Source organism: Lates calcarifer, linkage group LG5 (assembly GCF_001640805.2).
Source record: "Lates calcarifer isolate ASB-BC8 linkage group LG5, TLL_Latcal_v3, whole genome shotgun sequence".
NCBI classification, from domain to species: domain Eukaryota; kingdom Metazoa; phylum Chordata; class Actinopteri; family Centropomidae; genus Lates; species Lates calcarifer.
This window is the reverse complement of record NC_066837.1, coordinates 17,381,971-17,394,253: the sequence shown is the minus strand read 5'-3', so window position 1 is coordinate 17,394,253 and position 12,283 is coordinate 17,381,971. Positions and strand designations below refer to the sequence as shown.

At 39.6% G+C, this 12,283-nt stretch overlaps 2 protein-coding genes across 5 annotated transcripts in view; both read right to left on the bottom strand.

The window, feature by feature from the left end:
- Nucleotides 1–12,283, bottom strand: part of misp3 (MISP family member 3) — a 68,623-nt gene that overhangs the window by 16,432 nt on the left and 39,908 nt on the right. The gene's annotated exons all lie outside the window — the stretch shown is intronic.
- Nucleotides 1–12,283, bottom strand: part of rab11fip4b (RAB11 family interacting protein 4 (class II) b) — a 53,937-nt gene that overhangs the window by 26,977 nt on the left and 14,677 nt on the right. The gene's annotated exons all lie outside the window — the stretch shown is intronic.

The window sequence follows — 12,283 nt, the reverse complement described above, 5'->3', positions numbered from 1 at the left end:
AGAGGCCAGTGGCTGTGTGGGCTGTAAAGAGGGGGAGGGAGGCGATTGTTGTCCCTAAAACTGAAACAGTTTGTCTTCAGTGATGCAGCAGATTCCACAAGATGGGTGAAAAAAGAAAAGACGTTGTGGTCAGTCACAATTAGCCAGAGGCAGAAAAGAGGGGAGGAGGCATGAGAGAGTGATGGCATATGCAGCTTGAGGTATTTGCTGTTCATTTCCCTCACAAAGACTGTGAAGAGTTAGAGAAAAATCAAGAGGAAGAGGGAGAGACATCGAAGCTGGATCATTACAGCTTAGTGCTTACATTATAAATACAACAATTTCCATAACTGATTACTTGTTGAAGTAAATTTTAAACAAAAATGCCAAAAATACTCTGGTTTCAGCTTCTCCAGTGTGAATATTTGTCAGTTTTTTTAGTTCTGCTATTAAACAGAATATTTTGGACTACTGAACAGGCCAACAGCCAATGTTAATATGCAAACTTGAGCTTTGTGAAATTATGATGGCACTATTTTATAACATTTTACAGACAATTACTTGAGAAAATAGTCATCAAATTTATCAATAACTAAAGTAGTATTTAGATGCAGGCACAAACCAATCTCATATCATTATATATACTGTATCCCCCAGCTCAGTTACTTCTCACCCCTCAAACAGCAGACATATTAGTGCTGTTGGGTGAAACTTTTGGTTAATCTAATGTAAGTAACTTAAATGTTCCCATTTCATTTGTAGGATCATATGATTCAAAGTGAGAAATCTCAAATCTCTTGTGAAATCCTTTCAAAAATGCAACTGTGGTCAATATACACATGAAGCCATTTTCCATGCTCTTAAAAAGCAGAAATTTTACAGACACATATAGGTTTTACAGATGTGATAATAGAGATGTGATGATTGAAACATCATGATGTGATATGCAGTGTAGATGAAAGAACCAGCCCTTGTGAGAAGCAAAACTATTTTTACTGTACTTCTTCCTAAATTTCACAAAAACAACTTAATAATTTTACATTCTAGGTCTTACTGATGCACCCTTAAGCACATAATTTATTCCTCAGAGAGTCCACAGAAGTTGTATGTAAATGTAGGGAAATATTCTCTGAGTGGGCTCTCCATAATATTTACTTTTTTCCTTTCTTTTTTGAACTCTTATCTCAGCTCTGCAGGGCATTTCAATCACTCTTTCAGCTGCCACTCAATCTTATACTCTTCACTTGTATCTTTTAAATTGCTCCTATTCTAGTTGAATGCTGACCAGACTGTCTTATCAGAGTTCAGGGATACAGAAAACAACTTGGAGTCAGCACTGAAGAGGCCAGACTTCTTCTAATTAGAGCTTAAAAATTTTCTAACAGTTGGTAATTGGTCAAAAATAGTATTATCATGCTTGCTCTTTGGAGGAGCAATTTTGCATTCAAATTTAACTTGTTTTAAAGACTGACTATTTTGTCAACCACTGCATCAGCATTCAGCTTTCCACTACCCCCTGAATTTACTGTATTGGCTCTGACATTATATATCCATAATTTCAAACTTACACTGCCAGTGAAATAAGGACTATATGGACCAACTACAGCATGATGGGAGACAGGATGCTACACGCTTATCATTAGGGCTGCACGATATCAGGAAAACATCCGATATCACTGTTGAATGTGGCTATAATGATATGATTTGTGATAAATTAACAAATACTTCAGTATACAGTGTTAATGTCTTTCTGCTTTGAATTGAATTGAATTGAACAGTGAATAGGCTTTGCTGACACTGAAGAAAGAAAATGCATTACAGGGGATGACTTTAAGTTATATCCTTTCAAGATCACTGGCCCCAACATTGTAACTGCCTCAGCTCATAGCATCTACACAGTAGGCGGGCGTCTAGAGCAGAACGGCTCCATGTGATTGGCAAAACATATTGACAAGTAGAGTGTGAATGCAGAGCACATGAAAATATACCATTTATCGCAGTTCAAGAAGTCTTTGCAATATGCACATTGCGCACAATAATATTGCGTTAATGATTAATTTTCATTATACTGTGCAGCCCTACATATCATATCTTATCATGGTAAAATCATCACTATATATACATTTGTGTGAAGCTATACATTGGCTATACATGAGGAAAGTAATATGAACTGGTTTCAGTTGTGCTGTACAAAACAACACATGGTAGAGGACACAAGCACACACACATATATTATGATCAGTTCACAATCAATATTCATTGGAGAACTTCCCTTAATACTGTTGTCCTACTTACATTTGAAGGACCTGTTTCCCATGCTGTGGAAACATAAATCACTTTACACTCTATTGCCATCGCAACAAATCCCCTCTGGTGTCTGTGCTACTTCAAATAAAAAGACAAGGATGATAGCTCCTGTTTTTTTTTCTTTTTGCTGCTTTTTTGCCTTTATTTTTTAAATCGTATCACCTTCTGATTGAGTCAGACAAACTGTTGAGGAAAGACAAACTTTAGATTAATCTATATAGTCAATTTAACTCACAACTTAAATCTCATACTTTTTGGGTACATGTATGGATGTCTGTTTCCGTGTTTGTATGGTGTTGGCTCAGGTTTCACCACTTTACGTTGTGTTGCAGTAACTGAAGTCAGCTGCCTCTGGCAAAAGCTGATGGCAGCTAAGCCGAAATTTAATCCTGCTAAAATTACAAGGAAATGTCAGTGAACTTATTACCTTCTCACCATCTATCTATCTATCTCTCTCTCTCTATCTCTCTCTCTCCCGTTGACATATTTTCAGTGTTCCAGTGCTAATTTCCTGACTCATACTCTGCCTCTGTCAGAGAGCCATAGCTGCTCAAGTCCTGGTGCTTGTTGCAAGTGGTCCTATGGTGATGAAGTGATAAGGAGAAAAAGAGAGAGAGGTGGTGAGAATGATGAAGAGGAGGAAGAAGATATGATCCAAGCTTGGAGAGCCAAATAAAACCTAATTATGTGGAAAGGAATGCACCCGTCCTACAGTCTCCTTTCTCTCTCTCTCTCTCCTCCCTCCCTCACTTCTCAAAGATGTTGGCAGTAGCTCAGCCAATGGCCTGTGGCTATTTGTTTATGTGCAATTTGTTAGAGGGCTGGCCCCTTTCCCCCTTTTCAAAAAAGCCATTTACAATTCTATTCATGTCTACCTGCCTCATTCAGACGGCAACACATAGTTATGGACCAAGGGCTTGGGTTTCATGACATGCTTTCACAAACTGTTAACACAGTTACGTTAATGCTATTCAAAGAGTGGGTGACATTACTACCTTACTTTCCATAATGATGTATAATGGAGTGGAGTGAGGTACAGTATTAAAGTGATGAGGGTGGTTTGCAAAGAGGAGATGATGGTTGAAAAATCTGCATTATACTCAAAGATGAAGCAAGAACATACATACCTTCACATACATATATACCATTAAGTGCATCCACACTCTATCTAAAAAAAAAAAACAACAAACACACGCACACACACGGAAACCTAACAAATGTGCGTGTTGCAGAGAGTTCAGCTGAAGCAGCTCTGTAGGGATTCTCAACCAGCTGCTGGGGTTCGCAATGCAGCAAGACGAATGATAGAGAGGAAGAGGGTGGGGGTAGAGATGGATAGAGCGGGAGCGGGGTGAGAGGCCCCACAGAATAAGAAATGGAAAGGAGAGCAGAGAAGAAGCTTACGAAGAAATAAACGAGGCAGGGAAACTCTTCGGGGGGCAGTGGGTTGTTAGGCTGCTTGTTTGGGCACTGAGCACTGTGAATGCCAACAACTCTGTTGCTACTCCTTCTACATAGACAGACATCTGGACAATTAAGAAGAAACACACATAGACATGTACAGATTCACATATGATGTGAACATGCTTCTACACACTGCTAGATATGTTCTTTTTTGTTTTCATGTGACGATGTTGTTACTACTATCCAGTAAATTTCAGGTCAAGCTTTTAGGGCAGCAATTCCACCACTTAGTTCAACTGGCCCTGGTTATTTAACACTGCAGCTGCTGCAGCTGATTCTCCAGCTTACTGAATTCCTTTAGTGCTCCAGCCCCTGATAATTTCCATAACTCCAGATTGAATCATGGCATGGACTGATGAGGCTAGTGGGATGTGCTGCATTCAGAAATGTATCATTTCTGGCATAATTGATAACTACACATAATTTGAAATGTTGCACTTTAAATACCATAATTATTCTTGATTATTATACAGGACCATAGAGGAGTGCTGTACATTTGAATTTGCCATCTGTTATAGAGCCTAAGATCTGAACATGCAAACATAAACTGCACAACTTTGTTAGATTCACTATAATGACAATGTAGGCAGTGGAGGCGGTGAAGAGGAAGGGGTCAGATAGGGTGTGAGTGAGCAAGTCAGGGAGAGAGTGAGAGAGAATAAAAAGGCTGAAATCTGCAGAATCATTTCTACTGCTATCTTGAGTTTGCCAGACTTGATTTTTTTTAAAAGTGAGAACATGAATAACTAATAGTCTGAGTACATGTGACTGAAAAATGTAGAGGATGAATTGACATGAGAAAAGGACACAGGAAGCTGAGGGGGAAATGCAAAAGTTAAATGAAGAGAATCACAGAGCAGTGGAATACAGTGAAACTGTTTTATATTTGTTTAAGGTTATCATACAATCAGAGTCTCATACCGGCCCATGCCTCATTGTAATAGAATGCACTACCCTATTGTGATAGCTGACAGAATGGGCTACCCTATTGTGAGAGGTATTCTGTACCTGACAGAATGCGGTACCCTATTGTGACTGGGCATGGGCCGAAAGTCAAGATTTCAAAACACTAATATTTTCCATCATAACATTTCTGCAATATAAACTTTCTTTTTCTTACCGTCAGAATCTCATACTGGCCCAAGCCTAATGACATTTCAGTTTTGTTTCACTACATCACTACACTTCATGAGGAGGAAATGCTCATATATAAACCACACGCATACCCCTGTATAGACAAACATAGAAGTAACAACAGTTACACACAGTAACATGCAAGTGCACAAAAAGTACCTTAGAGCTGAAACAATTGGTCAATTAATTACTCTACTATGATAGTACATTGATTATCTTTGCAGACATCATGTAAGGCTCAGGGGTACTGGGCACATTTTTCTGTTTTCTGACCAAAAAAAAAAAAAAAAAAAATCACATAATCGAGAAAATAAGTGGCAGATTTATTGATTATTGTTCTGCTGCCCTATTGTGTGAATTTGTGAGCCTATTCCAGCATTGAGAATGAAGCAGAAAAGACTCTTCACATTCGGTCAGGGTGTGGCCTCTGGTCATAAAAACATGAGGTTTGTACCACTGAACAAAAATACAAACAATGGCTTTGTATGAACTTCCTCAAACTTATTCTTGAACCTAATCCATGCAACAATATAGATGACTATGTGCAATAAGCAAGACTAGATTAGCCCTGCATGTGCCTGGGCAGTATTATCTCCTGCTACTTTAGATCTAGTAAGAACAATAGATAGTATCTGTGGTGAAAGGACAATCATCTTCACAGTGATGTCTGATCTGATCCGGGCTACACTGTAATATATCTAGTAACACAGAGAATATTTTAAAGGAATCCTGCAGCACAGCATGCACAGGATGTGCCACTTCCTATAGCATGACAAATCAATCGGTTTCTGACAATATGGCTGCAATATGAGTGAAAACAGGCCACTGGGTTAGTGGTGCCTGTAGGGAAAAATCACATACAGTTGCTGAGGTATTGATTACTGTTCACATTGTTGTGGAAGGACACAATGTACTCTGACATGGTCAAGAATGACAGGCAAGTATCAAGAATGTGATGAGATTCTGGGAGGATGCACTTTAGCACAGGCAATAAATAGTTAATTGTAGCAAAATTTGTCGAAGTTGAAGTCACACTCATGGACAATGGACAATGGACAGATGGACAGACACACAGACACACACACTTTTACTTGAAAAGTGTACGTAACAACAGTGTGAATGACAGCTTTACTGAATGCTCAACTCCAGGGGAAGCGTAAATCTTTATATTTTCCCAGTCATATCAATTACAAAACCTTGAAAACAGACACTAAGGTGTATGACAAACAGGAACTTACATTTAAAACCCATTTCTATCTCAGCTTTCAGTAACATATCGCTCTTAAATAACATCTAGGAGCACATGTAACAAACTACACCAACAATCTGGAACCACCTGCAAAGTTTTCTTTTCTTTCTTTCTTTTCTTTTGTTTTTTGCATACGAGAACAATGTTTAGCATCATTTCAAAGTGGTATGAGAGTGAAGATTATGAATGGATGAGTCTATGTCTCAAGCTTCATCCATGTAGGCCTATTTCCTGACAAAATGGTGGTAAGGTAAGGCAGAACTGAGGTACTGCTGGATGTTTAACATGTATAAATATAACAGTGCAATGCTGTGATGACCTGATGTTTCAGCAATCACAAACCTAGTCAACTGGCTTACACGGAATAATTTTATGATGCCAAAACGGCATCTACATTGAAGCTTTCTCCCTCTTAAAGAGACCATTGTTAAGAAGAGACATAACAAACAGAGAATCGTCTCTGTCAGTGTGCTGAGCAGGCCCTGCTGACGTCTGACTGACAACAGATCAAAGCCTGATGATCAATACACGACTGGACCATCCATCTATCAAATCACTACCAGACCACTGGGACCACAGGTGACAGACGAATCAATGAGGAAGTGACGACGAGTAAAATAAAGACAAGTCTGGCTTTGATTGAAAACAGAGATAGGAAGGTAAGGGGTGAGGGAGTGGGGGGGATGAAGAGATACAAACAGAAAACTGCGACAGAAAAGGCTGAGAGATAGTGATGAACAGAATGTAAGAAGTAGGAGTTACAACAATACTCAAAGTTTGCTACAAAACAATAACCATTATATCAAATACCATTTGGCGTATTTGCAGTTCAGAGATGAAGAAGTACCACAGAGCTTCAGCAGGATGTTCAGGGTTTAATGGAGGTTTTCACTTCCTCTATTAAAAGGTTACAGTGGGTAAAGGGGGCACTTGATGCGAGCTGAACTGAAACAATGCAGCTAGACAATAGCTACCATTAGACTGACAGGAGAGAAAACGCTGAACCATGAAAGGAGTTATTGACCAAGGTCATGGAATATAAATGCACTTTTCAACAAATAAACAAACACAAGAAATGTGTGTGCATGCGCGCACACACACACACACACACACACACACACACACACACACACACACACACACACACAGTGGGTGAGGGACTTGAATTTAATAAATGGGGCTACTGGAAAAGATGGTTTATTACAGCCTAAATTCACAAGCAAGATAATTTTACCTTTATAATCTTTTACCTTTGTTTGAAAGCATTATTTCACTGGTAACTGATCTGACTGTTGGGGAATGTGGAGCTTGTTAGCAGATTTGTGGTACCTAACAGCTGCTGCAAAATTTGCCACAACAGACACAATGTACTAAAGCACTGGAATGCAATGTAGTCACCACACAAAATGTGATAAACTAAAAGTGACATCTAAAAACTCTGGATTTTCAGGCCTCAAACTTTTTCTTTAAGTTTCTGACATTGGAGCAGACGCAATCTGGATTCTAAAAGGATTTTGTGGTTTTGTATGGGAATGACTTTAATGCTGTCAAAGTCATGTCTTTCATGTACTGCTTCTCAGGGGGACATCTCTTCGTTGCCATGTCTGAATTGCAAAATTATCAATTTTTCTTTCATGTCCTTCCTCTTCCTCTCTGTTAACTTGTTTATGGTTTAACAATAACAAACTATGTTTTTCATTGTACGTAGTACTATTCCCCCTGCTCAAGGACAAATCGGTGCAACACTGTTGTGGTTTAAAGACACCTGGGTGTTTACACAGGAAGTTGGCCTTGGCAAACACTCACACCAAGATGACACTTTTCTTTACTCACAGTTCTCGTTTACATGGAAAAATGTTACGAGCCACATGTGGTTATCACAAGTCTTTATATGTCATAGTGTTATGACACTGTGGGAGATACAATTTTGCTGAAACACTTGTTGAAACTGTTTGTGCAAGAATAATCTTTCTCTATAATCGAGGCAACGTGTGAATTTGATCTGTAACGTTGCTACAAACTCTGGTTACCAACCTGCTTTAAGTCTCTTTCTTTATGCTACTATCTCTGCTGGATCTCAACAGCTGGAGCCATTGATGTCAGAGCAATGTAAAATCACTTTCATCATCAATAGTGGTGTAACAACATATCGCAATACAAAACGTTTGCCATACAGAAGCATGAAGATACACCTCCTGGGGGCTAAAACAATGGCTCTCAATATAAAATGTCATTATTCCAGATCAGTAGCAATGAACTGTTCTCATTTACATGATGTGGTTAAAGATCATGTTCATTAATATCCCACAAAATTCAAAACAATTCATTTCCTTAAAAGTTTGTGGCCCTTATGGTAATTTCCAGTCAGTTCAGTGAATCAATCCCCAAGGGTGACGCAATGCCATAACTCCCACTGTGAGTGGGAGTGTGTGTGTGAGTGTAACTGTGTTGTTTATGAAAGAGGGAGAAAGAGAGCTAGAAAGGGAGAGAAGGAGGAGGCAGTGATCCAGAAATGAGCTCCTGTGACAGCTTTTCTATGCAGTCCACACATCACAGGACAATCAGCGACCTAATTAAACAAACAGAGAGAAAGGGAGGAATAAAAAGAGAAAGAAAGAGGGAAAGGAAAGAAAGAAAAAGAAAGTGATGCTGGAGAAAAAAAAGATGGACAGATCGAAAGAGTGCGATAAACAAAGGAGAAAATGAGGATCAAAAACTGCAATGAGAGAGAACAGGGAATGAGAGGATCTAAAGAGCTGGTAGGGAAAATCAATGATTACATCAGGCAAGCCCAAATAAAACATGAGCTACAGACTAGAAGGAAAGTAAAGTAAGAAAATAGAAGGAGGGATGATAACAGGGGTGTTTCACACACTGGCCTAGAGCAACGAGATTTGGCTGGGATTTGGGGACAGAGAGAGGGAGGTTCATGCAATTCAGTTTATCCGCTTTGAAAGGAAGAAGATAAGGTCTGGACACTAATTAAGGATAACAAGACAGACAGATGGACAGCAGAGCTTTGCCCAGACCTCCAGCGCTGGTCAAGGGAGATAACAGTAGAGAGAAACGGATGGAGAGAGACAGCAAATTATGGAAGGAGGGAGAAGAGAGGGACAGAGGGTAAGAGAGAGTTAACTATTTTATTTAACAAGACTCAGGGCGCACAGATGGCACAAGGGTAATGTTTTCACCCACTACCCTGTAGCAGTTCAAGTTCCTGTTTGAAGCCCTTACAATAAAACAGTGCAGAATGGGAAAAGCTACTCAAGTCAAAGAGAAAAGAACACACTCTGCAAGTTACCAAAGCCAAACTAAATGACAGAGAATGTATCCTGGTGGTCACATTGACTCAACTATCTGACACTTTCACGCAAGGCATCATTTAGATTCAGTCTGGCACAGGGCAGTCTGTACACATAAACACAGTTAGTGTAACTGCTGTGACTGAGAGGGTTATTAAGTGGATTTGATTCTTAATACATATTGGTGTCACATTTGACAGGCCATTAACTTGCCTAAGACAATCTCATATTTCAGCTTTGACGATAACAAACCTTTGTGAGCATCAACACACATGATTTGTTATTTTATAAAGACATATGTAAGAAGAAATATGTCTGCAGATTGATGTTTGCGTTTGCAATATCAATCTGCATGCATAAGCACTTTTCTGTGTTATGCTGAACACTGTGAATTTCACTCTTCCTTCTTCATCCATTTGAGGAGGGACACTTAACAGCTGTGCAAGTTCACATGTTCTCTGTTCTGCACTTTGCTTTGTTTTGCAGGGAACAATGATAGAGGCACCCAGACAGAAAGAGAAGTTAAATGTTTAAAGGGGTGTCGTCTTAAAAAGGGACAGAGGAGATCACCCACACATTCTAAGACAGTGAGGACAGAATAGCTGCATAAGCACATACAGGTCTATAAAACTCTCTTTCAAGCACATGCACACACATAGCAGGTCCCCAGATGTGCACCTTTTAATCCACACTTAAATCCTGTATAAGGGTTAAAAATGCTGAAGAAGACCTGAAGAAGCCTCTTGGATGTGAGGTGAAACGTTTCAAGTATCTACAACCAAGTCCAGTCACCCTCTTCAACTTTCTTCGATAACCGTGACCTGGATGACTGAGAATCTTCACAGAAAAGGTTCAAAGTAGTTTATGAGTTTAAGAAAAAAATGATAACATTGCAGTCTGAACTTAAGACAAAGTTCGCTACTTAAATCAGTGAAGGCTGCACTCACATTGAGGTCCCTGGGTTGCCAAGGGGGAAAAAAAAACACTCATCCATCACTGCAAAGACCGAGATTCAATCCTCAGTAGCAGGGCCTTCAGCTTGGCTCTATCAAACATTTGGCAGTGTTCAAGGGTGGAAAGCTGCTGAAGGATTGGCTAGAGTATTGTTTCAGTTGGTCTAAGTCAAATTGTTTTATTGTCCACAATCACAACTTAGCCATAGAGAGCTTTAGAATCTGTGTAAAATACAACACCTTATCTAGGAGGTACGATCAAAAAGTTCAGAGACTGTGCGTAAAATAAGCATTAACCATACTTGATTTAAATTTGGCTGCCATCCCCTTCACATAGTAATGATACAATGCTCCCAGAGGTCCTGCCACACTTGGAACACTCCCTGGCAATCCTGTTCTGTAAGAGGATCTCTTCTACCGTGTCAAAACGGCAGCGCCTCAGCTTGAATTTTAGCTACCCTGAGCCTGTTGACCTGCTGATCCTCATGGACTTCGACACAACGCTGATTGCTCAACGTAACATATAACACTGACTCATGAAAGGCATTACTTGTAACTGCTGCATGGGCATTAACGTGCCATGCTCTCAATCAGTCTCAGAACCTTTTGATCACACCTAGAACCTACTCTAAAATTTGAAGGACACAAGAAAAATGGGTGACACTGTGATTCTCTCACTCCTGCTTGGTGTAAATGTTTTATTGAAAGGTACACTTTGGTTACTTGGGGCATATAATTATACTTCTGAACATACAAATCACAGGGGTACAAAAGTTGACTTGCAACAGAGGCCACCGTATTGTACTTAATGTTGGGTACTCCTCCAGCTACAAGCTCTATTACAGAGAGTACAATTCCACTCTGCTGTTTTTGAGAGAACTGGACAAACATAATAGAGTGCAGAGAAAGTTGTACAAAGCAAGAGCAAAGCAAGAAGAGCATGTCTGCACAAAGATCTAACTTAGTTAAAGGTGAATATTTGTTGCCTTCTGACTACCTGTGCAACCCAATCTGGATACGTGAACATACTTCCATTTCAGAATTTTTCAGCTTCCCTAAATGGAAGCACACAGAAATAAATGCAGGCATGCAAGTATATGCTCATCTTCCAAGTGTGTGTATGTGTGTCTAAAGGCTCATGCTTCATGTTCTCCACCCAGATGCTCCTGGCAGGAGGTGACCTCTGTCCACTAACAGACGGTCTGGACCTGTGGCAACTCACACTCAAATACTCACATACACACACACAGGGATAAAGAGCGAAACTCAGAGCCTGCTCAAAGTCAGAATAAGGTCACATAAACTTCAAGAATAACAAGTCAAAGAGTCAGAAATAAATACCATGAAACCACGATCCTCAGCATTGCCTCTGACTCCAGTCTGACAAATGTGGCTCGTCATATTTGTTGCAGCTTTCTTCCAAATGCTAATTCATTTCACAACACTGCCTCAAGCTTGAAATGTAACATAATGTAATATTCTCATATCAGCAATATGAATGTCTCTATAAAAAGATTTTAAACACCTGCAGTGGAGTTTGTAACTTGTTAAAGATTCCAACTCCGTTCTGCATAACATAGAAGAAACAGCTCTGGGACGCACACAAACACTACATCAGCATGGTGGGATTAGCTGAGGTAATCAAACGCCACTGAAAAGCTTCATTTATCAGAAAGTGGAAAGAGAATTACTTGCATATGTTTCTGTGTGTGCTGACGAAATGATGAGGGAGAAGACAGAGAAAGAGAAGTGGAAAAGATGGGGTAGTGAACAACAGAAAATATGAGAGTATTAAAAAATAACAAGGTTTAGAAGTAAAATACTGTATGGGTACATTAAAGTGGGGAATAGGACAGCACAACTGAAATGAGCGAGAGCCAGCTGAGTATATGATT